Genomic DNA, 22730 nt, shown 5'->3' on the forward strand with positions numbered 1-22730 from the left:
AAAATGTCAGAGTTCTGGCAGATAGCCATGCAGACAGTGATAAGTTGTTTGTGGTGTTGGATCAGGGCAAACTGCTCTTGAATAGAAAATGAACAACACGATGTTGGACTGAATAAAAACATGATAAGAAAATAAAAATAGACAGATTTCCTGTGACAGTGAATGAATTAAAAATATGGTCCCAAACTATTTTTCTATAAGAGAGCAATATTGGGTCAAAACTGTGAATGTCTGGATATCGTCATTACTTAGAAATGGAGCAGTGCTTCTCAAAGATAAAACCACCTTAGTATCGACAAAGGATTTTTGCCAGGAAATGATGAGAAAGAACAAAGAGCTGAGAGAGCTGCTGCCTCCATCAGACCTGCTTTATTATTCTAGTCCACAGAAAGAGCTTGCCTTGCATTTTTATTGCTTGCCATACCATTTAATTTATTATCCTTACTGTGTTTGTAAAGCTATTTAGGCTCGACCGTGGACATTTGTATATACTGCAAATTAAGTTTACGTTTATTTGATGTTGGTTTATTTCTTTAAGGGGTGGGAAATCTCTAAGCAGTTGACCAATCACAACAGAGCTGTTCTGTGACTTCATATTCCTTTTTTTTTTTTAAACATGTCTAAAGGTCTCAGCTGCTACAATGTCGTAAGTTTCAAGATCATAAAAGTGGTATATATATATTTGGAGATTATCATGCTGAATAAAACGTGTGAATAAACTAAGCATGTGTTTGCCGCAAAGCTTATTTGCTACAATATTCCAAAATCCATTGCAAAAAGAGATGAAAAATATGTAATGACTGCACCACTCTATGCTCCAATAGCAGTATCATGATATACCCAGTGTCCACTCAAGAAAGAATAACAAATAAGGCAATCAGGAGATGATGCAGCTTCAGCTCTTTGCTCTATCCACAACCAATCAGAATAGAGTGACATATGAAGCGAGTCTCCTGCGGTGGGCACAAGCAGCAGGTGGTGTGTGTGTGTGTGTGTGTGTGTGTGTGTGTGTGTGTGTGTGTGTGTGTGTGTGTGTGTGTGTGTGTGTGTGTGTGTGTGTGTGTGTGTGTGTGTGTGTGTGTGTGTGTGTGTGTGTGTGTGTGTGTGTGTGTGTGTGTGTGTGTGTCTCGGCCAGGTAATGGAGACATCATGAGGCGGGGCACGGCTGTCCACTCTGAGCTGAGCACTGAGGACTTTAGAGGGCAGGATACCTGAGCCCTACAGTAGTTTTCATTTCAACCCTCTCCGCTTCTTCCCATCAGGCTGCTAAATTTGTATTAAGCTGCAGGATTTTATATTTCGGCAAATTTAAGTGCCCCCATTCCAGGGTTTCTTTTGGGATGCTCCCACTCATTACTTGCTATTTTTACAGAAGCAATTTGACATTTGGGGGACAGACATTTTCAGTTATTTTTTATGTTTTTAAGGCAGTGTTACATCGCTGATAACACAGATCTGAAATATAATTGAGTCAAAAGGTTGAAACACAGCATCGCAGCCATTTAAATTCATACTGATGGATTCTATCAGCATTCAAACCTGACCCATAAGCTCATTTAAAACCTGAAATTCCACATCATGATATTGAATGATAAGTCAATGGTCAATGTCCCGAGAAAATGTTCATAATATGTAATCATAATAAATATAATCAAAAACACATAATGAACGCTATCAATACATTTTTATCTAACAGGCTATTTATGATTTCAGTATTGATTTTTTTTCCTAATGGAAACATCACATCATATGTTGAGCCAGGGGCAATGAAACCATTTGTTAAACACTTGAAATGTAAAATGTAATGTTTGAAGAATTTGTGCTATACTGAAACTTTATAGATATAGTGAAATATTAACCAAAACATAAAATATTGACACAATCATAAGGAGGCAAACAGCTACGTATAGTTACTGTTACATTTTTGGGTTTTAATATTAATAAACTTCATCCAATTGGTTTAACAGCTCTTACACAGGGATCCCATCTTTTTTTTTGTGCAATTACACCGATTTTTGAGGACGTGCACAGAATGACATTTCTTTCCCAGGCTTTCCTTGAAGCCCTGAGTGAACTCTGAATATAGTCCCGCTGTAAGAAGCTAATTATAATATCCAGCAGCGTAGTATTAGGCCTCAGTCCAGACAGGCTTCATGGGCTGAGGCCAATTCACTGCCTCCATTCACCTCTCACCATCCACAGCCTGAGAGAGAGAGAGATATCAGACTCTGCGCATCGGCGTACCCCAGCAGACCCGCTGCTACAACACCTGAAGGGCCAAATAAAGCTGTAACCTGCACTTTTAAATCCACTTTCAAAGCGTATAGTAGTCCGGTTCACAGAGGCAAGCCAGCTACCTCTGTGTTGGATAGAGTGGCACTAAGTCCTAAAACCTGGAGATGAGTTAGCTTGTTTCAACTTCTGGTTCCCTTGTCTCTTTTGTCTGAGTTAGACGCCTTTAATACCTTCTGTTATACTTTCTTATTGGGTTTCCACCTCCTGTAGTGTGTTGTTGTTGTGCATGTAAATGGTCTGCAAAGACTAACATCCCAAAGTTCCCTCCAGAGGGAGTTTTCAACTTTAAAGCATGTAAACATGTCACATTAAAGCATTAAATACACATATGAACCCGAAAATGTGCATTTGGGGGCCACTTTTTAATTCGACTTGTGCATCTCTATACTTCTATAGTGCCTCTTTATTGACTGCAGCAGGTGGGGGGCAGTTGGAATATTCTCTTATTCTCCAAGAGCCTGTTCCAGCATGAAAACTGTCATATTGAAGATGCCATTTCGTTGTGTCTTAAAAATAACAACTCCACACTAGGTTTGCAAGGAGAAAAACAGGTGTGTACAAATCATACCCAGCTGTTCAGAGGTTCATACATTCTACCAATACGTGCCAGTGCATGCTTTTCTTCTCCTGAAATCTGTGTGAAAACACTCTTTAAGGCTAATAGCACACAAAAGAAAACAGTTTCCGAATTGCAATTTCTCTCTGTAATAACTTGTTTTTCAATTTTAAAGTAGCTGATCACAGAGCATTTCAAGTGTTGTTGGTATCCTGCATTTATTTCATTTGTTAGCAGGGATGGACTGGGGGGGAAAAGTGGCCCGGGGATTAATTGACAGACAGGCCCACTTAATGCGCGGCATGTATCGGCCGGCCGGCGACGAAAGTATTTTACTCAACACAAAACTCTATGAATTTTAGGTTATTTTGGACCATTATTCCTATAGTAATCACATTACCTGAGCCCTTGAGTTGCCAGAGCAAAAATAGTTACAGCATATTTAGTGATTTTAATGTTAACAGATCTTTGATGCAATAATATTTGGACCCAATTTGCCTCACTTGACACATGGAATAAAACATTGGCGTAGGAAGCATCCTCAATGTGGGTGAGACCATTTAACAGGGGGTGTGGGCAGGTGGTGGACCTCACCTCCATAGGGGGGTCCGGGGGCATGCACCCAAAACAATAAATCTGCTAGCTAACTAGCCTAAGCTCAGTAATAGAATGTGGGAAACACGTTCTTCTCCACAGCCGCACAATCTCTGAGTCAGACGTCACTTCCCCCCTTTTCTATCCTACGGGTACAGCCACTCCCCCTGAACCCCTGAACCCTGTTCTCCCTTTTTGTAAATCAGCCGACGGGCCTGAATGCGGATCGTCCCTCTTGCTCTAAAGCTGTGACATTGAGAGTTGTAGCTCATTGTAGCTCATTGATACAAAGTTTGGGAGCAAGAACCTATTACCTTGTGTCCACAGTGAGGAACAATGTCAAAAAAATACAAAAGTATCCCAAATAGATCGATAACAGTCAAGGAAGCAAAGCTAGTCGGTCTTATAAAAGCGTTGGTAGGTTGTCAGGACATTGTGTTTGAAAAAAAGTTTTATGCAATGCTTAAAGGAAGAACTTTCTATCACCCTGCCAGAGCCTTTCTGCCAGAAAATGGCGCTGTCTAAACACACGGCCTTAGGCTTTTTACTATTCTGTTTAATATTCCGTTATACTATTTTTTATATGTTCAGTACGGACTGAGATCTTTACCTAAAATCACTAGTGTGATAGTTTCAAGGAGCATTTTCTGATTTAGCTTTGTGCAGCAGGAGAGTCTAAAGCCACACTGTCGACCAATGGCTTTCATTAGTGTAGCTCAGGATGCACACATTCTTCCTGAACTCCACCTCATCGCACTCACAGCTCACGTACTGCTTCAACACACTCTTGCTACCCAGTGCGGAAATAAAATATATCACCTGATCTTTTAGCCAGCTCTATCACCTGCAGCACTCAACCCACGTACTCATTGTCAACTATTTGATCAGTTGTATTGTTGACAGTTTCCTTTGTCCAGACTTCAAAAGGTAAATTGGGTATTTGGGTGTCCAACTTAATCATGAGGACATCAATTGTTGGCATTTGTCTGGTCTTTTTGTGGTGTTTGACTCGTTGCATGAAGTCAAGCTTGAGAAAAGAGTACAAGTGTTTTCAAGGTTTTTAGTACTAAAGCAGTGTTATCTAAAAGATGGTCAATGTCATGGCATAGCCGCGGGAAGTAGGGGTGCTGCAGTGGTGTACATTTGAAAAACTGAGTGACCACCTAAATAAAAATGATTAAATTACATAAAATAGTTATGATTTTACTTAAAATAAAATTAGCTGTATACAGTAGCATATAGTCATAGTATATATTTGTATCAGTCAGGTGGCTTGAATTTATTTTCAAAATAAATAAAATCAGAGTCATCTAGGTCGTAGGTCGCGGGATAGTGACTTAATTGACGCGACACTCACACTGCAGAGTGACAACTTTCTAGAATGCCGCAAAAAAGGATTTTGGAATTTTTCTTCAACAAACAACCCAATAAAAACAGTGGACCACCAGCTACTCCAACTAGAGTAATATGACACAGAATAGACTGATACATCTGACTTTGATGCATGTCCATAGTAACATTTTGGACAATGTGTATCTGCTCTAATGAGGGTCTCCATTAGTGCCACCCCAGAGAGGAAGGCTACATTTGGGGTTTTGTGAAGCCCCAACACAAGGTAAGACGATATGTTCCTTTAATGCTGCTGCCGCTGTGCAGTGTTTTGCCTTGTCAATCAGTTAAAATTAAATTCATAGTTTTATTAATATTGTAAATAATATTTTCTGACTATTTGTAATGTTATGTAGGTTTGTAAGACCCATAGTTAGCGTGTGGGCATGTGCAGCTGTTGCTAAGTGATGTAGGTCTATAATGGTTTATTAAGCCTAACAGTTAAGGTGAGACACCCCAGGTGAATAGGGTAATTTTTTTTAACTTAAAGATATCAGCTAGAAATTTCTCCAGTTAATTACCTACAATAAGGCAATTGACCTTTCGCAAAGCCACGCCCCCCCTTGGTTACTGTTGCTAGTCCGACAAGCTGAGAGCCAGATGCGTTAAACAAAGCCATAATGGCGGGTCTCCGTAACGTCGGAGTCGCCTTAACAGACTCATTTTGGAGCAATAACGCAGCAATATCCTCCAGGTCCCGACAAAAGGGGCTACAATACGCTATGGAGGGTTATATCCACAGTATAAACATTAGAAAAGAGGGAGGCACAACATCAATAGAGGCACTTGCATACAGGTCGCAGTGCAAGAGTGAAAAACCACATGAGCTGTATGTCAAATTCGACGGAATTATTATTATTATTATTATTTTTGGAATAAAACAATACAATCACAAGAGGCATTAAATGTTGTAGTTTGTCTAAAGTTAACTACCGTTTCCTTGGTGGCTTTCTGCATCCACCTTGTTGTTCCTTTGTGGGGGTCGGGGTGCCCACTTGTGCAGCAGGATTAGGGAAATCGGCAGTAGGCTTTCCATTAACAAAATGCTACAAAGATTAAAGCAAAATATAAATTAATGATTGCCTGTTGGCTTTCTTGTTTGTACTTTGACCACAGGTAGACTAATAACGGAGCTCAGCTGTTCAGACATTATTATGCATCAAGTGATATACATGGTCAAAACGACCTATAAGCACACAGCTTACAGCTGTAGTTGTGTGACTTTAGCTAACGTTAGTTAGTGAAATTAGTTAATTAAATTAGTTAGTTAATTTGTGAATGTAATCTTTGCTAGCTAGCTCGCTACGTTAGCACGTATTTACCTTGGAGCAAACGTATTTGTGTTTGTTGATATTCGCCATATTCAGCTGGGCATGGGGCCTGCCGCATTTCTTTATCCACTGGCGGCATCTCGCCTCTCGGGTTTTGGGTTTAGGAAACGGGTAAAATATCACCCCCCGCCCCCCTCTAAGCTTATGGGATATCTGCTATCCGATTTGCAAAGACCATAAGCACAACACTTCACCATTTTCGCAATGAATTTGAACGCTAAGCTTGTCGGACTTCCACAGGGAGCCGCGCACGTGATCGAATATGATTGGACAACGGGCATTTAGGGGCGTGGCTTTGCGAAAGGTCAATTGTTTCTTGTATTACAAGTTTTCTGAATATGCAAATGATCCATTATCTAATTAAATATGCACATATTTTTAACACATTTCAGGAACCGAAATCTGAACTTTGGATAAAGCCAGGTTCAAAATGATTGTTTCATTTTGTAGTCATATTAGCATCTAAGGCTTTTACAGAAGTGATTTTGGATATCTCTTTTTATCACTCCATAAATGAGAAAATACTGTTAACAGCCCTAAAACATCAATTTTCGCAATGTTTTTATATATACAATCTTATATAATTCAGGCTATGAATGACATATGAACAAACTCTTTTGTAAAAGCCTTCATAATATTGATAGGAATATAACTGGAAGGTTTGGTGTATGTAAGTGCAACTGATTTCGGACTCAGAGTAGGAGAAAAAACTCATTTTGAGAAAGCGACCTTTAAAGATTGCAGTGAGGTGCTAGCTGAACCCTCCTGTTCTTTGGATGACAGCTCGCGCATCGACGCACTCCGTGAATGTATTTCATGTTCGGGGTCATTTGTTTTTTGTATAATCTTGCTTCGTGCAAGTGACAATTGTTGTTGTCTTCTCTGTGAACGTTTTTTCGCCGTTCTTTTGCCATTTTGAGATTTACATTTCGAGCGGAAAGCTAACCAGGAAGTGTTTTAGCACAACACGTGACGCATCTGAACGAATCACGTTGTCAGAAGTTGACACCAGCCAATGAGATGTCGTTTCTTGGTTTAAGACCCTTTTGTACTTTCACGATTGGTTGCTGATGCAAAGGAAATGACCATATTTGGATCCAATGAGATTGTGTAGGAGAGACGGAGCTTTCCAACGATATCTCTGATGACATGGTGCAAACAGCGGTCGCGGTAATTTATGTTACGTTACAATGCTGACTTTTGGTGAATTTAGGAGATATCTACAAACGCAAATAGACAAACTATAGTCAAATAAACACTTAAATGTGTATTTTGTAAGTTTTCCTTCCAAAAGCCTGAAAGAAAACATGTTATGGAATCAAAATAGCACAACATCTCAAAATGTACCAGTGCATGAAAAACGATGTTTTTGCCTGCCGTGTTTCGCCTTTGACAAACAATGTATGCTGCTCGTATCGCTGACAGCCGGGCCGGCCCTTTTTTTTTTTTTTTTTAAAGCGGCCCCCCTCCCCACTTTTGGCAGCACCCCCTGAGCAAAATGACTTCCCGCGGCTATGTGTCATGGCTAAATGTTTAACGTCTTTCAAAAAAATGTATGCAACGCAAGATTTCTCCTTGAGCAAGACTTGGTTAGGAACAGGAATAACAATAAAATTAAGTGAAAGGTAAAAAGAAAACGGTATGTATTGCGGCAGTAATCTTCCAAACAAAGTGCTGCGAGGGACTAAACAAGAGAAAAACATTGTGGACACGCAAAAACTCAGTGTTTCTAACAGTATGCGTTTGACCTTTTATTTCCAAAGCAAAACATTCAATAGTCCATACCCGTACGACCACCACCTATAGTGACTCAAAAACATGTACCATAATAAACACAGAAAAATACTGCAAATGTGGCTCCTATAGTATGTTTTATTCTCTGTTGGGTCATTAATGGTGTCAGAAATGTGTTCAAAACAGGCACTTTTAGGGGATGACAGATATATTTCCCAAAGGATGACATTGCCAAGAATTGTCGACCCCAGTTAGTTAAGATACAAAGAATTGGGAAAATAGGTTTTTAAACCAATAGATTTAAACTCATATTGATCGTTGGTGTGGGCAGCCCAATAACCTGTAAGACAAGATGTAATGGTGTTACACCTCATGAGGCTGTTTAACAGAAGCCTGAGACAAATCATCTTTGCAAAAGCATGTGATGTAAGATACCACTGGCACTGTATTGGTATTATTAGACTAAATGGTGTTGTGCGTCAAAATAGGGTTGGGGATTGTGACAGTATATAACATGAGATGATTTGTTGTATACTGTTTTTGTTGTATACTGTTTTGTGCCTTTCTATTTGGATGTATAAGATCCATGTGGACAACACTGCCAGTCAATGAGCAGATAAGCCTGTTGGAAGAACATGATTGTTGCCTCAAGCAGCTGAATCGTCAGTTATTCAGTTTAATACACTAAATTAAAATATCCATTTTTATTTCATACAGTTTCTGGAATTAATTCCCAGAAAAAAATGAAATCCCCCACCATACATTTTAATTCTACTCTGCAGCCTGATCACAATTGTGTTTTACATTAAAGCCCGAACAAGCTCTTTTGATAAGGATTCTGATATTTGGTTATTCAAACTTGTGTAAATAAACGTGTCAGTGCGTTCTGGTGGTTTCAAGATTTTATATTTATCTCCCATGGATGAAAGCAGCGCTACGTCACTGCCTAGCACAGGCATGGGCAAACTAAGGCCCGCGGGCCATATACGGCCTGTTGGGCTTTTGAATCCGGCCCGCCGAATATCGGTACAAAATTGTCCAAATTATAGTAAAGACCGCATTCATTTTGCCTTTTTCCTGCAATACCCGGCATTTCAGTTGATCCCAGTAGATGGCGCACTCTAGACACAATTAAGCTTTGCCGGAGTCTGGTCTATTCTCTGGCCCCACTCTGCAACCCAACAAGATCAAAGAACCAAATATTTCACGCTTACATTGGAGGGGGCGAAATTAACCTGAGCAATAACAGTTCATGGCGAGTACGGTTTTAACAAGCAGTAGCGCTGAGAAAGTGACTAGAACGCGACCACACACTTATCAAAACACTTATATAAAGTCATGCAACACTAACCAGGCTTAGTGTGATTCTGTTTATTTGACCTTACTTTAATAACCATCCGTTCACTGTTATTGAACATTGTGAAGAGGCAGACGTGTTCCTGTTGTTTTGTATTATTGCAGCTATCGGATGGAATCAATACATGGGCTACATGTGGCCATCACAAGTAAAATCATAACGAAAACTACGCCGGTAAAATAAGCGTGTAGAAAACGGCTTATGCCACAATATGATAGCAACAAGTAGTCAAGATAGTCTGATTATCTAACATCACCTGTAGATCAAAACAGCGTTCAAACTAAAACACATTCACTTATGGGGATGGGGGATATTTATCAGCTGCTTGGGACAGTCAGACAATGAAAACTTTACAGCGGCCGCTGCCGCGAGTTAACGGGAGAATAAACTCCGGTAGACGAGCAGCACTGCAGCGGGAAGTAATGCAGCTGAACCACATTAATAAACAATGCACCACGGCACTCTGGAGAAAGGTATAAGGTTGGAGAAGTAGTTCTTTAATTTAAATCTGGCTTCGTATAATTAAAAACTACCAGACGCAGTCCTCTATTGATGTTGTTGGGAGCTGTGTTGCGGAGAAAATCAGCGACGTAAAACGCTGTGTGGCTCATAAGAAGGCACGTAAACGATGACGCAATGACGCAATAATTCACCTCTGAACCTGCATCTGTAACAATGAGTTGACCAAAGAAAAGAAAAGTCAACTTTGAGTGCCGAGTGTATAATGAGGAGTGGACAGCTAAATATTTTTTCACCAATCTGCTACTGGCCCGGCCCATCTGTCAAATTTTAAAACTCATAGTGGCCCCCGAGCCAAAAGGTTTGCCCACCCCTGGCCTAGCAGAATGTCAACTCCGCCCTCTTTCCGGTGAAAACAAAGGATCGGCAGCAAGAGGGAAAAAAATGTGTTATCCTGCTTAAAAGCTGCTGTGTCTTGTATTGCAAGTCAAACAACAAAAATATCCAAAGTTCAGATTTTCCATACCTTTACTTCGAAGACAATATCCGTAGTATCATGCCATCTACAGAGACGACAAATGTGGTTAGTGAATACATGTGTATGGGAAACACTTCCTCACAGCTAAATGATGATGCCAGTGAGGCTAACGTTAATCGTCAAAGTAACATTATAAAAATCAAAGTAGTGACTGTAGATGCTACATTGAAATATAAAACACTGGGAAGCAAAGGAATCATCAGTTGTAGTGTTAGCACGCCGCCTGCCACGTGTCGACCGAGAGACTGACAGGACGTTGATCCTCTATAGCAGGGGTTTTCAAAGTGTGGGGAGGTGAGCCTCCCCTCAGAGAACATAAGAACAGCTGCGCCCCCCCTCCCAATTATTATTGCTATTATTATTGTTGTTGTTTCTATAATGCAGGGGTATTCAATCGCACAGGCCGATGATGCGGGGATGCAATGTAGACAGGAATAAATGCAGGTCATCCTCTGGCTGCAGCCTTGACCGGTAATTGCTTTTGATCAAAGTCAATGCGAAAAACCCGCACTCAGTGGAGGTGAAAGGAATGAGCACTTTTACAGCCTTTTTGGAGAGGTGGGGGAACTCGGTCTCCTCAGACAGCCAAAAGTGCAAGATCCATGTTGCCTCTCGCATAAAGTTAGCTGAAGTTAACTAGCTAGATTTCACTGTTTCTCGTTAATTCTTTTCTCACGCTGCGGCTCCCCTGAAGCTCTCTGGCGCCCCCCTGGGGAGGCGCACCTCACACTTTGAAAACCGCTGCTCTATAGCTTTTAATTTAACTATATACAGTGGGGCAAAAAAGTATTTAGTCAGCCACCAATTGTGTAAGTTCTCCCACTTAAAAAGATGAGAGAGGCCTGTCATTTTCATCCTAGGTATACCTCAACTATGAGAGATAAAATGAGAAAAAAAAAAATCCAGAAAGTCACATTTTGTCTGATTTTTAAAGAATTTATTTGCAAATTATGGTGGAAAATAATTATTTGTTCACCTACAAACAAACAAGATTTCTGGCTCTCACAGACCTGTAACTTCTTCTTTAACCTCTTAAGCCCGAGGGTCCCCCCAGTGTACCCCCCCCACACCGTTTTTTTACGAGACTATGTCTCAGGGCTTCTTAACATTTATGAAACTATTAATGTTCCATACCCTTTTAACGATAAGAAACTCAGCTAACTAACAATATGAACCATTGTTATCTAAAAGAAACCCAAGAGTAATACCAAGCCTTTGAATTAGCATGGAGCGAAAAAATGCTAACTAATGCTAACGTACTTTTGCACAGCACTCACGGTAGCAATGCCCTTATTATTTATCGTCACTGCACAAACAAGATATCCGATTAAAGCTGAGCCTCCAAAGATTTCACACATGTAATGTCATCACTGTAGGACCCCAATTGCGGAGCTATCAGCCAGAAAAGAGAAAGTAAACAACATCCGGTTTCAAAAATATTACAATAATTACATCTTGCCTTTTTTGATTTGTGATCAAAAGTTGTGTTCACCGGAATAAAAACGCCGCTCAAGGTTAGTCCAATGTCTTAGTGTCACGTAGAATTTTTTACTGATAATCCACCATCATAGTTATGGCAATATACTGGGTATAAAGTTTTGCCGTCCAGGCTTGTACTTTCAGATGTGCTTCGTTTGCTTCTCTATTACATCCGCAATGGTAATGTTTACGTGGATTAGGGAACTGCTCATCGATTCTATTGGATGTAATGGTTAAGAAAAGGGTGTAAATCACCCAAATCGACCAATGGGTTCCAGAGATATGGTCATGCGTAAAGTATGAAGAATGCCAGCCGGCGTAAGCACTTTACGCAGCAGACTTTAATTATTGTTTACTACCGTAAGGAAGCAGGAATTGCAGGACCCAGAGCGCACAGAGCACAGAGCGGACAGCAGATAACGGAATTGCAGTTTTATTGCTTATATATTATCAGAACATTTCAAAGGGGACACTGCCACATTGGGTATTAACCTATGGATTAACTACATCATGGTTGTTATCGTTTTAATGCCATTGAAGACCAGTTTAGACAAAGATGATGACGGTAAGCCATGTTAGCATTGTGTAGCTACCTAGTGCCACTTGTTTTGATTTACGTTTTTGTTGATAACGTTGCGAGTTTCTGTCTTTCAGTGTTGAGGTGGGCACCGTTAGATTCTGTGTCTTTACGATCATAAACAATGTGTTGGATGTGCAGCTGGGATAAGAAATAAAGGGAGCTAGGAGTGATTTTCGGTGCAGTAATAGGTTAGCACCTTTCGCTCGGGGCTAATCCAGAGGCTCACTGTTAGCATTGTGGAGGGGATAACAGAGTACGTTTTTTTTATTTTATTTTTTTTCACAACAGTTGTATTTGGATGGAATGAATACCTATAGTTATAAAAATAAAGTAAAGTAATAAAATGATTTTTACAGTGAAAAAGGTCAAATAGAACTGATGGTTCCCAAATTACCCAGAGGTGAGTCCGCCTGGACTTTATTTTTCTAAACCTCTCTAAAAAGGTCAAATTTCACTTGTTTTGCATCAATCTTGATACAGGGTACTTATTATATGTTATAGTTTGGATTCCTAAAGCTTTTAGTCTACTAACCCATCATTCAAGGGTGGTTTTCACTATAAGTAATGGTTTTCTTTTAGGCGGATATTATAATTTACATGTTTTTACTATGTTCCATCTGAATTTACTTTAAAATAAAAATATCTATATTGATTCTGACACTTCTACATCCAACTCACAGATGTAACCTTGCTTTGAGAGAAAATATTATTAATTTACATCTTTTAGAAGTGAAGATATAGTCTTTGCTGTGTTAGTGGCATTTTGGAGCCTGAAACCTGAAAAACAGGCTCAGGGCTTAAGAGGTTAAGAACCTCCTCTGTCCTCCACTTGTTAACTGTAATGGCACCTGTTTGAACTCGTTATCAGTTTAAAAGACACCTGTCCGCAATCTCAAACAGTCACACTCCAAAATCCACTATGGCCAAGACCAAAGAGCTGTCAAAGGACACCAGAAACAAAATTGTAGACCTGCACCAGGCTGGGAAAAATAAATCTGCAATAGGTAAGCAGCTTGGTGTGAAGAAATCAACTGTGGGAGCAATTATTAGAAAATGTAAGACATACAAGACCACTGATAATCTCCCTCGATCTGGGGCTCCACGCAAGATCTCACCCCGTGGGGTCAAAATGATCACAAGAATGGTGAGCAAAAATCCCAGAACCACACGGGGGGACCTAGTCAATGACCTGCAGAGAGCTGGGACCAAAGTAACAAAGGCTACCATCAGTAACACACTACGCCGCCAGGGACTCAAATCCTGCAGTGCCAGACGTGTCCCCCTGCTTAAGCCAGTACATGTCCAGGCCCGTCTGAAGTTTGCTAGAGCATGTAGATGATCCAGAAGAGGATTGGGAGAATGTCATATGGTCAGATTAAACGAAAATATAACTTTTTGGTAAAAACTCAAACTAGACGTGTTTGGAGGAGAAAGAATGCTGAGTTGCATCCAAAGAACACCATACCTACTGTGAAACCTGGGGGTGGAAACATCATGCTTTGGGGCTGTTTTTCTGCAAAAGGACCAGGACGACTGATCCGTGTAAAGGAAAGAATGAATGGGGCCATGTATCGTGAGATTTTGAGTGACAACCTCCTTCCATCAGCAAGGGCATTGAAGATGAAACGTGGCTGGGTCTTTCAGCATGACAATGATCCCAAACACACCGCCCGGGCAACGAAGGAGTGGCTTCGTAAGAAGTTTTTCAAGGTCCTGGAGTGGCCTAGCCAGTCTCCAGATCTCAACCCCATAGAAAATCTTTGGAGGGAGTTGAAAGTCTGTGTTTCCCAGCGACAGCCCCAAAACATCACTGCTCTAGAGGAGATCTGCATGGAGGAATGGGCCAAAATACCAGCAACAGTGTGTGAAAACCTTGTGAAGACTTACAGAAAACGTTTGACCTCTGTCATTGCCAACAAAGGGTATATAACAAAGTATTGAGATGAACTTTTGTTATTGACCAAATAAATTGCAAATAAAGTCTTTAAAAATCAGAGTGTGATTTTCTGGATTTATTTTTCCCATTTTGTCCCTCATAGTTGAAGTATACCTAGGATGAAAATTACAGGCCTCTCTCATCTTTTTAAGTGGGAGAACTTGCACAATTGGTGGCTGACTAAATACTTTTTTGCCCCACTGTATCTGTTTTCAGTTCTGATATAGGAGGGAAAGCTTGTATATGAATTTGGGATTGTTCTGTGATCCAACAGCATGTCTTCAAGTGTAAAATGTAGCGTGTGAGCTCATGGCCCTATGATGGAAGTCCATGAGGGGTTTTGTAAACAAGTCCCAGTGCTGGCAGAAGCAGCCGACTGGCAGCGATCACATTTTTGTGGGTTTGTGTTTTCTTAGAACATCAAACAGCTCAGGAGAAGAGACATCCTCGGGAAAAAACACCATGTCCCGGATGGTGAGGTAGTTATTTCACATCAGATCTAATTCCATCTATTCCCTCATCATACAAGCTCTAAGTACGAGGCTACTTTCAGACGTTTAAAGTGCACGATGAGTTGAGCTCTCCAGGCTCTAAGGGTGGGTGAAATAAGAGGGAGGGTGGAGCTAAAATGAGAAAAGATGGAGGCGATGGCAGCAGGAACCTCTGCTCAGGTTTCACTGCCTTACCTCAACAGATCCGTTCAGTTACACTGAAGAGTTGCTATTGAAGCAAACGCATGAGAGGATAAGTAAACAATATGCTGATGCGGCTATCACTAAATATGTATATCTACTCATAATTAATGTGGGTGCTATGTTATATGTGGTCGATATTTCCCAGGTTTGTATACCACTATATGTAAATGTTGTTGTAAGGTCAATGCCAAAACGAGACATAAAGAAATCAAAAGGATGCCGGATGCAGTATGGGATGCAGGTGTTTTTAGGAATACTGCTTTTGACATACTATTTATTAGTATACACTGATTATTTTCCTAGCATACTTAATGGTACAGTAGAACTGGTATTGGAACTCACAGTCTGTGGAACCCAATGGTCTCAATCCTGTGTCTGATGCATGCGATGATTATATTCAAAACTAAATTATGATAGAGGCCACACATATTTATTCAGTCTCAGCCATTCAAAATCTCTTTGGTCAACACAGTTTGGACAGCTAAAAAAGACTGAAACAAAAATATATTCTATTGAAAATCATAAATAAATCAAAAGATATCAGCAAACCCTAACAGCTGAGAAGCTAGAATCAGAACACATTTGCCGTTAGTTTTGGGTAATTGATTTAGACATTAATGTATTATTTAAATATTGTATTTTAATTTTTCTGTTGTTTTACTTATCGTTTTATTAACCAACAGTTTGTTTGTTCCCGTTTTGTTTCTTAGTTCAAATATGGCAGTGAGGGACAGAAACTCCCTGTGGCATGGACTTTGAGATTTTAGCCTTTGCAGACCATTTACATGCAGTGCATAAGTCTGGTTACCATGGTGAGTTTGACTTTCACATCATCCTCTAAATGTGTTTGGGTCTTCATGCTAAAAGGACAGAAACTATTTGGAGAATACTTATTTGTCATCATTAAGATTGAAGGGCAGCAACAGGGAATATCAAAGACGTCAAGATATCATGGAGGGATGATGATGCTCCAGCGGACATGTTGTAGAATGACAAAGTGGGGGCTTGGGTTGTTTTCAGGCTAATTTCAGGTCAACTTCATAAATCCAGAAGTGTAAGAAAGATGTAACTCTACAATGAAAAAGTGCCTTATATCTTTATGCAATAGCCTAATCAATACTAAAAAAGAGGTACAGTATGTAAACCAATATAATTAAGCAATAGCTCACGACAGGCCATGCTAGGACTGTCTTAGGGAAGAAAGCTTTTAGTTGTGCAGCTCCACTAACTTGGAACAGTCTGCAAACATGTTTAAAACTGAGCACTTTGGTTCCCCTGCATCATTTTAAAACTCGGCTGGGTGACATGCTGTTTGATACTCATGGTACCTGTCACTGTAAATAGAGTTTGTAAACTGTACCCTGTACATTATGTTGTATGTCATCCTTATTGTTGTTCTGTTGTTTTTATGTTACATGTGTAACTAATGCCCTGCTGGTCACCCTTGAAAAATAGATATTTTGATCTCAAGGGGCTTTCACCTGGTTAAATAAAGGCTACAAACAAACAATATGCTCATTATATCACAGCTAAGGGGCGTGGTTTAGATAGAGAGCGTTGATCTATTATTTGGCTATTTATTTAAATGAATGTGTATGTTGCCATTTATGATGCACCCACTGAAAAACTGTCCAGCATCAGTAGCATGGCTTACTCGGTTACTTGTATAGGTTGAGGTTGTTCTAGGCTGTTGCTTGGCGTGGCGAGAATATTGCTCCACTTTCTCCGGTCCCCGAGATTCGGCTTCCAGTAGCTCTGGAGAGAGCTTTCGCACCTATGGCCACTAACGGTCATAATTTCTCTGCTTTGTTTCAAGACCCGCATCAGAAATCTTTTGAACGGTGGTACTTTTCCAGTTGGTCTACCTATGATACGATACGATACGATACGATACGATAGTACTTTATTGGTCAGATCAAGTCTGAAATTTGACTTGCGTCACAGCAACTCCATGTCCAACATCAACAGACAAAGTATCTAGACACAATACATGAAACACAAACAACAAACATTTAACATAACCGCACAATCAGTGAGAGAAAACATGCTCAAAGAACCTTCAGCGTGCATTTGATCTGGGATTTAGCTCTGTGTTTACTGTGAGGATTGACTGATGCACAAAGGAGTGCTTCAGTCTGACTTTATTGAATCATGGGACCCTGTATCTCCGATTAGATGGTAGCAGTTCATATTCACTGTTCAGAACATGGTTTGGGTCAGAGATGATGTTGTTGGACAGCCTCAATAGGTTGTTATGATAGGCTGAGTCATAGAGTCTCTGACAGGGTTGACCAACCATCTTTGAGCAGATTTTTAACAGGTGGAGAAGTTTTGATTTTAAAGCTGCTGACAAACATTTGTACCAGGTAGTACTGCAGAATAGACAAGATCACAGATGTAAAGAACAACAAAAGAATTTCTCTGCTCGCCCCAAAAGACCTAAGACGGCGGAGAAAATAAATTCTTCGTTTTTTCCTTTTGCACAGATATTCAATGTGATCCTTCCATGACAGCAGGTAGTCAATCATTACACCCAAGTATTTGTATGAAACTCCCTGCTTGATTTCATCTGTATGGATGACAATGGGGACTTTATGGGAGTCAGGTGGTGAGCCAAAAATGATTTCCTCAGTTTTCTTGGTGTTGATCTCAAGAGCATTGTTATCAGTCGATTCCACCACCTGATTTACATTGCTGTTGGTGCAGCTCAGGGTGTTACTGATCAGAGATATTATTGCAGTATCATCAGAGTACTTAATGATGACTTGATTTGGTGTGTTGGTACGACAATCATCAGTGTAGAGAGTAAAGAGCACAGCTTAACTCACACAGCCCTGGGGGGCACCTACATTGGTTGTGATGGCAGATGACAAGGTTTTGTTAACCTTCACAAGTTGCTCTCTACTAGTGAGGAAAGCATACCAGTAAATAAGGTATGGATTTACTTCCATTTTGGCTATTTTTGACACCAAGATGTCTGCTTGTATTGTGTTGAATGCTGATGAGAAGTCTAGGAAGAGGGCTCTTGCATAGGTGTTGCGTTTATCTAAATGTTTAGTGATGATGTGAACCATCACCTGAATGCATCATAACCAATCACATCCGGTTGCGTGAAGTGCGCTGCTCGGCTACGCACCGCGTCTCAGCTGCTCCGTCCGTCTTGTGTTTTGTTTTTGTTTGTTTGTTTGTGGGCTAATTATTGTCTAACGTTATTTGTCTGTATGACACATCATGTTTGAGAGACCATGCTTTGATCCTGTGGATTACTTTTGCTTTCTGCGGACCATGTCTGGCCATACAAATTTTCAAAACACACCTGAGCCACAACACGAACAGGTACGGCGAGGAGCCCCGGCCTCTACGCTGCTACAGCCACGAGGCTATGCTGGAGCTAAAATGCGATCGGCCTCCTACGAATACACCAAGCCACCTGTGTTCTTCGTTATTGGATGACATCCCTCGGGAGCTGCTTAGACACATCAGGAAAAAGAGACGAGGAAGGAGGGGAGGCGTTCGGAATCGCCTACGGCGGAGATTCAGCCGGCCACCACTTCCATCCATAATTCTCACAAACCTTTGCTCATTGAACAACAAAGTGGATACACTAACGGCCCGTCCACACACAGGCATGAAAAAAATCTTGAAAAATCTTGATGCTGGGCGTGTCTGAAGCTTGCCGATTTTTTGCGAGCAACGCGACCAACAACCAATCACATGAATCTCCCGCCCCCGACATACAAAGCAATAGTAATGTTAAAACTAAGTAAACTAGATATAAACTCCCCAAACAATCGAAAACCTACCAGTTTCACCCACTGTCTCTGCCACCTCCCTCCATGCCTGGTTCCTCAGGTTTGTATCCCAGTAAATAGTTCTGGTCGTAAAGAACCGGGTGATTTGCTACCGTTATATCTTGTTTGGAATATGAGGAAGTGAACTGCGGTCTGGCTCTCCCAGCTTGCACGCGGTTTGATTGGCTAGCGCTTGCACTGGCGGGATTTCCATAAATGGGATTTGATTTGCTGATGCCAGCTTCGCAAGCATTGGGAGCATCAAAAGTTGAACATTGCTCAACTTTTGATGCTCACGATGCTTGCAAAGCCATGCTCCGCTCCCCACAATGCAGTTTGGCGAAGATTACAAATCTTTTACGTCACCCCATTCAAGTGAATGGGCGAAGCTTTGAAAGGTTTTTTTCATGCCTGTGTGTGGACGGGCCGTAAGGATATACACAAGGTACTGTCATGAATTTCGTGAGGCTTCTTTACTATGTTTCATGGAAAGTTGGCTACAAACTACGATGCCTGAATCTCTCTTTGAAGTACCCGGATTCACCCTTGTTCGAGCAGACAGGGATGCGAACTCGGGGAAAACCAGAGGAGGCGGTATTTGTGTGTATATTAATGATCTGTGGTGCCGATCATACTCAGTCAAATGTAAAACCTGTGATCCCAAAGTAGAAATTCTCGGCATGACGTTAAGACCCTTCTATCTGCCTAGAGAATTCGGGTCTTTTTTACTGTTTGTTGTTTACGTGCCTCCCAGCGGCAGAGCGTCACTGGTGGCCGGCTCCATCGCTGACTGTGTTCACGAGCTGCAACTCAGCCACCCCGATGCACCGGCAATAGTGCTCGGGGACATGAACCAATGTCGCCTAGAGACTGTGTTACCTGGGTTTCAACAGTATGTTAAGGACCACACCAGAAAAGACAATATCCTGGACAAATGTTTCGTAAATGTTATAGGAGCCTATGTGACTAAATGTAGACCACCAATACTGAACTCTGATCATAATGTTGTGAATATGATACCAGTGTATATGACCAAACTGAAGAGAAGTAAACCGGAAAAGAAAGTAATAAGGACATGGACAAATGAAAGTAGGGAAGAGTTGAAAGCCTGTTTTGATTGGACAGATTGGGACATTTTTCAGGAAGGTTCACTAGATGAAATAACTGTTACCAATGGCTATATCAACTTCTGTGTAGAACTAGTTGTTCCCACTAAAGAAATACAAATCTATCCAAGTAATAAATCTTATGTGACTAAGGGCATTAAAACCGTTATAAATACCAGGAAAATAGCTTTCAAAAACAAAGACTATGGAGCACTTAAACAGACAGAGAAAGAACTGAAAGTCAAATTGAGGGAATCAAAACTGGCACACAGAGAGCTTTTGGAAAATGCTTTTAAAGCCAAAAACCCCAAAAAGGTATGGGACACCATAAAAACCATGACAGGAATGTCATCCTCAGCTAAACCTATTGTGACGAACAATGAATTTTGTTTTGCTAACGAACTAAACACGTTCTTTACCCGTTTTGAGTAACTGGATAATTCTGCAAAGTGCACTGAAATGCTCGAAACCATAATACCTGCTTCCTCTGACAAAATTACCATCAGTGTCAAAGAGGTCAGAAAAACATTTCAGTGCACCAACACCAAGAAAGCGGCTGGGCCAGATGGGTGCAGCGGTTTTCTGCTGAAGAACTTTGCTACTGAGCTGGCTCCAGTGTGGCAACCCATCTTTCAGGCTTCTATTGACACGCACACCATCCCTCTGTCATGGAAAACTTCACCCATCAAACCGCTGCCCAAAATTCCATGCCCAAAAGAACATAAGGACTACAGACCAATAGCCCTCACCTCAGTGATTATGAAATCACTAGAAAGAATTCTGCTCCAATTTGTTATCACTACAACACAAGACAAACTGGATCCATCCCAATTTGCCTATAAACAAGGGTGCGGCACGGAAGATGCTGTGGCCATTCTGGTTACGATACGATATTACTTTATTTGTCAGATCAAGTCTGAAATTTGACTTGCGTCACAGCAGCTTCATGTCCAACATCAACAGACAAGTATCCAGATACAATACATGAAACACAAACAACAAACATTTAACATAACAGCACAATCAGTGAGAGAAAAACTGCTCAAAGAACCTTCAGCGTGCATTTGATCTGGGATTTAGCTCTGTGTTTACTGTGAGGATTGACTGATGCACGAAGGAGTGCTTCAGTCTGACTTTATTGAATCATGGGACCCTGTATCTCCGATTTAGATGGTAGCAGTTCATATTCACTGTTCAGAACATGGTTTGGGTCAGAGATGATGTTGTTGGACAGCCTCACTAGGTTGTTATGATAGGCTGAGTCATAGAGTCTCTGACAGGGTTGACCAACAATCTTTGAGCAGATTTTTTACAGGTGGAGAAGTTTTGATTTTAAAGCTGCTGACAAACATTTGTACCAGGTAGTACTGCAGAATAGACATGATTTACAGATGTAAAGAACAACAGAAGAATTTCTCTGCTCGCCCCAAAAGACCTAAGACGGCGGAGAAAAATAAATTCTTTGTTTTGTCCTTTTGCCCAGATATTCAATGTGATCCTTCCATGACAGCAGATGGTCAATCATTACACCCAAGTATTTGTATGAAACTCCCTGCTTGATTTCATCTGTATGGATGACAATGGGGACTTTATGGGAGTCAGGTGGTGAGCCAAAAATGATTTCCTCAGTTTTCTTGGTGTTGATCTCAAGAGCATTGTTATCAGTCCACTCAACCACCTGATTTACAGCCTGTTGGTGCAGCTCAGGGTCGTCTGTGTTACTGAGCAGAGATATTATTGCAGTATCATCAGAGTACTTAATGATGACTTGATTTGGGGTGTTGGTACGACAATCATCAGTGTAGAGAGTAAAGAGCACAGCTTAACTCACACAGCCCTGGGGGGCACCTACATTGGTTGTGATGGCAGATGACAGGGTTTTGTTAACCTTCACAAGTTGCTCTCTACTAGTGAGGAAAGCAGCATACCAGTAAATCAGGTATGGATTTACTTCCATTTTGGGCATTTTTGACACCAAGAAGTCTGCTTGTATTGTGTTGAATGCTGATGAGAAGTCTAGGAAGAGGGCTCTTGCATAGGTGTTGCGTTTATCTAAATGTTTAGTGATGATGTGAACCAGAGTGGCCACAGCATCTTCCGTGCCGCACCCTTGTTTATAGGCAAATTGGGATGGATCCAGTTTGTCTTGTGTTGTAGTGATAACAAATTGGAGCAGAATTCTTTCTAGTGATTTCATAATCACTGAGGTGAGGGCTATTGGTCTGTAGTCCTTATGTTCTTTTGGGCATGGAATTTTGGGCAGTGGTTTGATGTGTGAAGTTTTCCATGACAGAGGGATGGTGTGTGTGTCAATAGAAGCCTGAAAGATGGGTTGCCACACTGGAGCCAGCTCAGTAGCAAAGTTTTTCAGCAGAAAACCGCTGCACCCATCTGGCCCAGCCGTTTTCTTGGTGTTGGTGCACTGAAATGTTTTTCTGACCTCTTCGACACTGATGGTCATTTTGTCAGAGGAAGCAGGTATTATGGTTTCGAGCATTTCAGTGCACTTTGCAGAATTATCCAGTGACTCAAAACGGGTAAACAACATGTTTAGTTCGTTAGCAAAACAAAATTCATTGTTCGTCACAATAGGTTTAGCTGAGGATGACATTCCTGTCATGGTTTTCATGGTGTCCCATGCCTTTTGGGGGTTTTTGGCTTTAAAAGCATTTTCCAAAAGCTCTCTGTGTGCCAGTTTTGATTCCCTCAATTTGACTTTCAGTTCTTTCTCTGTCTGTTTAAGTGCTCCATAGTCTTTGTTTTTGAAAGCTATTTTCCTGGTATTTATAACGGTTTTAATGCCCTTAGTCACATAAGATTTATTATTTGGATTGATTTGTATTTCTTTAGTGGGAACAACTAGTTCTTCACAGAAGTTGATATAGTCATT

General features: G+C 40.9%; 1 protein-coding gene across 8 annotated transcripts in view; it reads right to left on the reverse strand.

Annotated features, from left to right (window-relative positions):
* The window catches only part of LOC307043957 (spermatid perinuclear RNA-binding protein-like), a 140475-nt gene that overhangs the window by 113812 nt on the left and 3933 nt on the right, over nt 1–22730 (reverse strand). For 2 of the 8 annotated variants that reach the window (XM_079688928.1, XM_079688933.1), the window contains exon 2: nt 10242–10278. The exons of the other annotated variants lie outside the window; for them this stretch is intronic. The gene's annotated coding sequence lies outside the window, so the exon portion shown is untranslated. The remainder of the gene's footprint in view (nt 1–10241; nt 10279–22730) is intronic. 8 annotated transcript variants of the gene reach the window in all.

This window comes from Notothenia rossii (genome assembly GCF_949606895.1).
Source record: "Notothenia rossii genome assembly, chromosome: 6".
In the NCBI taxonomy this organism is placed as follows: Eukaryota; Metazoa; Chordata; class Actinopteri; order Perciformes; family Nototheniidae; genus Notothenia; species Notothenia rossii.